Source organism: Eumetopias jubatus, unplaced genomic scaffold, assembly GCF_037043125.1.
Source record: "Eumetopias jubatus isolate StellerSeaLion01/CBP00866 unplaced genomic scaffold, mEumJub1_p1.0 scaffold_4, whole genome shotgun sequence".
Taxonomy (NCBI): Eukaryota; Metazoa; Chordata; class Mammalia; order Carnivora; family Otariidae; genus Eumetopias; species Eumetopias jubatus.
The window spans coordinates 996,176-1,005,058 of NW_028274810.1; positions in this window are offsets into that span (position 1 = coordinate 996,176).

Here is an 8,883-nt window from a genome sequence, read left to right on the forward strand (position 1 = left end):
ATATCCTTGATGAACATGGATGCAAAAATTCTCACCAAAATACTAGCCAATAGGATCCAACAGTACATTAAAAGGATTATTCACCACGACCAAGTGGGATTTATCCCTGGGCTGCAAGGCTGGTTCAACATCCGCAAATCAATCAACGGGATACAATACATTAACAAAAGAAAGAACAAGAATCATATGATCCTCTCAATAGATGCAGAAAAAGCATTTGACAAAGTACAGCATCCTTTCTTGATCAAAACTCTTCAGAGTATAGGGATAGAGGGTACTTACCTCAATATCATAAAAGCCATCTATGAAAAACCTACAGCGAATATCATTCTCAATGGGGAAAAGCTGAGAGCTTTTCCCCTAAGGTCAGGAACGCGGCAGGGATGTCCACTCTCACCACTGCTATTCAACATAGTATTAGAAGTCCTAGCCACAGCAATCAGACAACAAAAAGAAATCAAAGGCATCCAAATCGGCAAAGAGGAGTCAAACTCTCACTCTTTGCAGATGATATGATACTTTATGTGGAAAACCCAAAAGACTCCACCCCAAAACTGCTAGAACTCATACAGGAATTCAGTCAAGTAGCAGGATATAAAATCAATGCACAGAAATCAGTGGCATTCCTATACACCAACAACAAGACAGAAGAGAGACAAATCAAGGAGTCGATCCCATTGACAATTGCACCCAAAACCATAAGATACCTAGGAATAAATTTAACCAAAGAGGCAAAGGATCTGTACTCAGAAAACTATAAAATACTCAGGAAAGAAATTAAAGAAGACACAAAGAAATGGAAAAACGTTCCATGCTCATGGATTGGGAGAACCAACATTGTGAAGATGTCAATGCTACCTAGAGCAATCTACACATTCAATGCAATACCCATCAAAATACCATCCACTTTTTTCAAAGAAATGGAACAAAGAATCCTAAAATTTGTATGGAACCAGAAGAGACCCCGAATAGCCAGAGGAATCTTGAAAAAGAAAAGCAAAGCTGGCGGCATCACAATTCCGGACTTCCAGCTCTATTACAAAGCTGTCATCATCAAGACAGTATGGTACTGGCACAAAAACAGACACATAGATCAATGGAACAGAATCGAGAGCCCAGAAATGGACCCTCAACTCTATGGTCAACTTATCTTTGACAAAGCAGGAAAGTATGTCCAATGGAAAAAAGACAGTCTCTTCAACAAATGGTGTTGGGAAAATTGGACAGCCACATGCAGAAGAATGAAACTGGACCATTTCCTTACACCACACACAAAAATAGACTCCAAATGGTTGAAAGACTTAAACGTGAGACCGGAGTCCATCAAAATCCTAAAGGAGAACACAGGTAGCAACCTCTTCGACCTCAGCCGCAGCAACTTCTTCCTACTAACATCACCAAAGGCACGGGAAGCCAGGGCAAAAATGAACTATTGGGATTTCATCAAGATAAAAAGCTTTTGCACAGCAAAAGAAACAGTCCACAAAACCAAAAGACAACCGACAGAATGGGAGAAAATATTTGCAAATGACATATCAGATAAAGGGCTAGTATCCAAAATCTATAAAGAACTTATCAAACTCAACACCCAAAGAACAAATAATCCAATCAAAAAATGGGCAGAAGACATGAACAGACATTTTTCCAGAGAAGACATCCAAATGGCCAACAGGCACATGAAAAAGTGCTCAACATCGCTCGGCATCAGGGAAATCCAAATCAAAACCTCCATGAGATACCACCTCACACCCGTCAGAATGGCTAAAATTAACAAGTCAGGGAACGACAGATGTTGGCGTGGATGTGGAGAAAGGGGAACCCTCCTACACTGTTGGTGGGAATGCAAGCTGGTGCAACCCCTCTGGAAAACAGTATGGAGGTTCCTCAAACAGTTGAAATTAGAGCTACCATTCGATCCAGCAATTGCACTACTGGGTATTTACCCCAAAGATACAAATGTAGGGACCCGAAGGGGTACGTGCACCCCAATGTTTATAGCAGCAATGTCCACAATAGCCAAACTGTGGAAAGAGCCAAGATGTCCATCGACAGATGAATGGATAAAGAAGAGGTGGTATATATACACAATGGAATATAATGCAGCCATCAAAAGGAATGAGATCTTGCCATTTGCAACGACATGGATGGAACTGGAGGGTGTTATGCTGAGTGAAATAAGTCAATCAGAGAAAGACATGTATCATATGACCTCACTGATATGAGGAATTCTTAATCTCAGGAACAAACTGAGGGTTGCTGGAGTGGTCGGGGGTGGGAGGAATGGGGTGGCTGGGTGATAGACACTGGGGAGGGTATGTGCTACGGTGAGCGCTGTGAATTGTGTAAGACTGTTGAATCACAGATCTGTACTTCTGAAACAAATAATGCAACATATTTTAAGAAAAAAGAAAAAGAAGAAGATAGCAAGAGAGGAAGAATGAAGGGGAGTAAGTCAGAGGGGGAGACGAACCAGGAGAGATGATGGACTCTGAAAAACAAACTGAGGTTTCTAGAGGGGAGGAGTGTAGGGGGATGGGTTAGCCTGGTGATGGGTATTAAAGAGGGCACATTCTGCATGGAGCACTGGGTGTTATGAACAAACAATGAATCATGGAACACTACACCAAAACAAATGATGTAATATATGGTGATTAACATAACAATAAAAAAATTTAAAAAAAATAAATAAAACAAACAAAACAACAACAACAACAAAAAAGAAAATGATAAGACAGAGAAAATACATTTATAAAACTGTATTTATTGAAAAAAACACGTATAACTGGACCTGTACAGTTCAAATCCAGGTTGTTCAAGGGTGAACTGCATGACATTTATAGATAAAAATTTAGTTACTTTTTGATTTCCAATACCACACCCTTTTCCAGGGATGACCATACTGAGTTTGGATTAGACCTTTTTCTAGCACCCAGTGACCCAATGTATGTAGAGAATGGATGGCATCCTAAAAGCCCAGCCCAGCACTGATGTGTCAGAAAGTATTGTAGGGAATCCATTTCATAACTCATAACATTCTTCTAAAATTTCCATTTTCTCTCCTTTACAATTCTCCCATATCTTAAGCACAGATGCTCAAGTTTCCCTCACTAAAAGCCCCCAAGTCCTCTCTAACATCCAGACAGTGTGGCTTCTTTGTCTCTTTCTCCCTTGCCACCCCCAACTCCCACCTGACTAAAGTCTGGTCGTGGTTGTGAAGCCTGAGCCTCCCTGGCTGCTTTGCTAGTTTTCTCTATCCTTTACCCAATCCTGGGATTCTCCTTTCCAGAGGAACTCACCCAGGAAGAGAAACCTCTCCTTTTTCCCCAGCTGTTTCAGCTCTAGAGCATTCTGTTGGTTTTGTACAGGGAAGAGGGAAGAGACTATAAAGCTTAAAAGGCAAACACATAATTCTCTTGGTAGGGACTGTAAGTAGAGGAAATGGAGAAGAAAGCAAACACATGCATTAGTAAATCTCAACCCATTACATATCCTGAAGATTCCCCCCTCCCATTTATTGTGTAGAAGCACAGTATGTATTGCTCTATGATGACATGTTTTCATTTAATAGTGAATATTCAACATCAGTTTTGGTTAGTGCATATAATTGTATCTTTTTCAATTTTGCTTTCAATGTTTGCTTTCTGACATTTCTGTCGTGTGGCTAGTCAGTGATATATTTAACCATCCCCTTATTGCCTTTTATGACATATATTTTTATTTCTCTTTCTCTTTCTTTTTCTCTCCTTCTGTCTTTCTTTCTCTTGGTTTCTGCCTCAATCTCTCTGTCTGTCTCTCATTATTTGTGAGTTGCTGTTAAGGTCTTTATAAATATTTTAAACATTTTATATTGAAATATAACACACAGAAAAGTACACACATCGTAAGTTCATCATTCAATGAACACATCTGTATAACTACCACCTGGACCCCAGAAAGTTAATGTCATGTTGAAAGCAAATAAATCAAAGCCCCTGATCCCCACAGAGCAGGGGACTAGGTTTAGAGGCATGAGGTGGAGAAGAACAGAAATATCCTTCTATAACTCCAGAAGTTTTGGAAGAGCGCTGCTTATGTGCCAGGGGTGTTTATGTAGGAAAGACTATGTGAGGAGAAACAGCCAATGGAATCCAGGCTTTCAAGGAGCACCTCCCAAAGAACACTGACATATGATGCTGGACTCCCCTCCCCTTACACAGACCTCAGGAAACTGAGAAGCCAGACACCAGGACCTGAAAAGCCTGCGTGAGCTTGGCCAGTCTGGAAGGTCTAGAAGTAACTTTTGTGTTTAATTTTCATTCATTCATCCAATAAATAGTTACTGAACATCTATTTTGTTCCAGGTACCATCTCTGTCATGTTGGAGTTTACAGCAGAAAGGGAGAATAAACGATAAAAACCCAATAAATAAATGTAAAGGTCCACAGCTATGAAGGGTGCTGGGTGCTCTGACATCCTGCAATATACCCATTTTACCTGATCAGGGAGATCAGAAAGGAGTTCTCTGAAAAAGTGCAGATCGATCTCAAGGTTAAGTAGGAGTTAATTATAGAGCAGCAAGGGAAGGCTTCTCCAGGTGAGGCAAGAGCACAGCCAGGAACTCTGTGGGAGAGGGGGCCTGGAAGGAGTAAGGAGCTGAAGGGAGAGAGTGCACAGTAAGACAGAAGGGCAGGAGTACCTGATGCGTACTGCTACAGGTGGGAATGGATGGTGTTGCTGGAGATATTCATTCAGCCAAAGGGAGCTGTTGCAAGGTTTCAAGGGGGCAGGTGGTAGATACTATATTATTTGTGCCTCTTAAAGTTTATTTTTCTCTGCAAAATAAATTCATATTTTTAGTGCATATAAAGGATAATCTAAAACAACTGCCCAGTAACATTAATTTACCTGGTTCTTTCCTACCCTGTCCTGTGTAGCTGCCTAGTTCTGGGTCTAGTTTATATAGCTATCATATGACAGCTCAGGCCATTCTGTGAGTAAGGGTGCCTTCAAGTGCCAGCATCCGATGGTCTTTGCTCACAGCTGGTGCTCTCATCTCTAAAACTGATGGGTTAGAAAAGTACAAAATATTCAATTTCAGGACATTTTAAGGCTAATCAAAAGTTCTACCATGTTTTGTTTTTTGTAGTTAAAAAAATCTCGATGTGTCATTTTTCATGTAAAATAATCCAGATTTCCTGACTTCTGATCCCTCTACACTACTTATAGAGGACTTATTGGGAATGAGTTAAAGGGAATGGCGAGTCCAGAACATGAAGCAAACCTGTGGGAGATTGGGGACAGTGTTCTCGGACGTGCTGAGGTGTTGCTTTCCTGGGCTCTTCCATGAGTCTGCTTTCCCACAGTTTTTCTGGAATAGAAAAATCTACTGAGTTGAATCCTAATCCCACTTCCCTGTGTAGAATAGTTTTTCATAATGTTTTCTCTCAGGAAAATGTCTATGCCAAAATTATTCACAAGTAAGGCTAATACACACAGACCTCATAATATTTCCAAATTTAAGAAATAAACATATAGTCAAATACATTTAAGTTTTTTTATTTTAAAATGCATTATACATATTTTGTCTATGAATGTATAATATGATTAAATACCCATAAGAAAAAGGACTCAGATCTATTCTTGACACAGACAGGGAAGGACAGAGGGAATTGTCCTTTATTTGTTGAGAGCTTACTATGTGCTGGACACTGTGCTAGTTGCTTTACATGTGATGCCTCTCTTATCTGAGCAATGAGATGACGGATCTGAACTGCCTGGCAGGTGTGGGAGGAGCAGCAGCTAAGCTTATGCTAAGACTGGGACTCTCAAGTCAGACAGATCCATTTATTGATGTTATGACGTCAGACAAGTTGTATGATCTCTTTACCCAGAGGGATGGTATCTCATAAAACTGCTTGAAATAGTGCCCAGCACATATTAGGTCCACAATCCATGAAGCCATTGTCCTGTCCCTGGTTGGAGGGGCTCTGTCTGTAAACCTGAAAGCCACGTAGAGTAAGAGAGTGACAATCATATCAGATGAAGACTATTAAGAGATTCTCATGGTTTGAAATTTTATAGTTCTAAAGTAAAATGCAATGAGAAAAGGTTTTATTTATGGATCTGATTATGAAAAGGTGTACTGATGTTTCGAGTGACTATAGTCTACCAGCCTCTTCCACCTCTGTTCTCATGCCAGCTCTGCCATAGTACTTTCTCTAACATTGAATAAGCCACTTTGCCTCTTTGGGTCCCAGTGTCCACCTCTATAAAATTAGGAAGTTGGATGAGACAATCACCAAGGGCCGTTTCTAGCCCTGACAGTCTGTACTTCCAATTCTTTGACTCTTCCTCAAAGTTCAGACGGTGTAGCTTTCCAAGAAAATGGAAATGGGGTAGAGGTTTGAAAGCTAACTGGTGGCCTTCCTTAAGGGGACATAGTCAGTGGGGCACCTAGATTAACAACTCTTCCCCTGGGACTCAGTGCTTGACAATAAGGGAGAATCTAGGCCAGGTCTTTAGACAAAAGCTAGCTGGGGAAAATGTCACAATCAGCTGTCATTCCTTGTCACTGGAATGTAAGCATCTCCACCCTGTTGATGGTTGCTGATGGCACAATTAGCAAGTTGGCTGTGTGGGACAGGTGGGTGATGCAGCAGGCATCCTTCCCCACAGCAGGGAGAAGGGGTGGAATAGTATGTGTGGCTCCAAAGGGCTGAGAAAAGCAGACAATGATTAATATTCTCAGAGATCCTCATGGCCAGCCCTGTGTCCAACCCACATTCACGTTCTGCTGGGAGATGTGTTCATCTTAACCTACTAGACAGAAGATTTATAGGAGAGGGAAATTAGGTACTATCTGATTTGATGTCCCCAGAGTCTAGCACAGATGAATCTTCCTTATTTATATGTCTATCCTATGGGAACTTCCTGTATTTTTTTTTTAATCCAGTCTGATTACCCAGGGAAGAGCAAAGGCTCAGAGGCATAGTTTCTATGGACTTCTCAAACAGAAAAAGGCCAAACTAAATACTATCAACCGTTCATTGAACCTGTCTCAGTGTTAAACCCTCCATATATCCCACCTCTGACCACGAGGCTCAGAGAGAGCCCTGCTCCAGCTCTTCACCCTACCCTGTTTTATTTTTCTTTACTGCTTTAGTGGACTGCTTTACTACTAATACTATGTCACATATTTCTTTGTTTTGCTTCCAACTAGATTGCTTTTCCAACCTCCTCAATAGATTGAAGATACAGTCCTAAATAGAGGAACCCACTATGAATTTATCACACAGCTGTGAATTGGTGTGCACTTTCCCTAACAAGTGTTTATTTTTAAACTTTCTCAGTTAAAATCTCTTCAAAGAAGCTTCAAAAGGGCCACAGAATTTCTGTGTGGTATCCTAAATGAAAGTTTTTTTCCTTATCTTTAGTGACGTATGATTGACAAAAATTGTATCTATTTAAGGTGTACAACATGATACCTTGATATATGTATTATGAAATGTTTACCAGAATCAAGCTGATTAACATATCCATGATATCACATAGTGACTGGTATGTGTGTGTGTTTCTGGGTGAGTACATGTAAGATGTACTCTTTTAGCAAATTTCAAGTACACAATATAGTATTAACTGTAGTCACCATGCTGTACATTAGATCCCCAGAACTTATTCATCTTATGATTGGAAGTTTGTACCCTTTACCAACATCTCCCATTTTCCATCTCCACCCCTTCCAGTCCCTGGTAACCACCATTCTATTCTGTTTTTATGAGTTTAACTTTTTTAGATTCCACATAGGAGTGAAATCATGTATTGTTTGGCTTTCTGTGTCTGGCTTATTTCATTCAGCATAATATCTTCCAAGTCACCCATGTTGTTGTAAATGGCAGCATTTCCTTCTTTTTATAGTTGAATATATCTCATTGTGTATATATACACCACATTTTCTTTATCCTTTCATCTACTAACAAACAATTGGGTTGTTTCTGTATCTTGGCTATTGTGAGTAATTAAGTCACTTCTTAATTGCCCACACTAGCTGGTCAGAAAGAGGTTTTCTGTGGATTTTTCCCCCCACTCATTTCCTATTTCCTGGCAAATATCTGCCCATGAATGAAGAGGTCTATGGAAAAGAAATCTCTATTCTTTATTTCTGGGTGGAGCTCCCTGACTATCCTTCCTCAGCAGGGATAGAGTTCTGACTCTGGAATAGGGAGAAGGTAAACTGTTGCTCTGTGCCCTTAGCTCAATCTCCTGCATCCTCATGCCCATGTCTTGATACACATTCACATTCCTGCAGGAGTCTTAAAAAGAACCAGGGCTTCTTCATGGCTCAGGGTGGGGTAAGGAGAGAAACCCTCAACCTTTCTTTAAAACATACTCACATATTTTAAGAAGGCTAAGTTAGGCTTCCTTGTATCAGGAAAAACCAAATTCACTTATTATAACTATAAAGTTTCATCAGAATTATATTTTAAAATCACTCTTTTTAAAGAACTATTATACTTTAAATGGGGAGTTTGACAGATATATTTGAGGGGGGAAACAAACTCTTAATATTATAAGAAATAATGGGAAATATTCAGGTTAAGATAAATTCAGTTTATACAATCCTTGCCCTGCTTGAGCCCACTGAATCATGGACATGCAACCACCACTAATATCAATCCCACTATAATTTTCATTATTTATAATTCTCGTAAAAGTAAGTTTAATTTTTCCAGCCAATAAGAATCCTTTCCTTCTCTGAACTTCCACAAAATTAAAATCATTAATTCAATTAGAGAGTACCATGCAGTCCTAGGGGCATAGAGATGTTCCTACCTACAGGTCAAGGTAGGTCAGTTGAGAATTTAATAGGAGTTAAGAAAGGCTAAGGCAGCAGTATTTAAAGTTGAT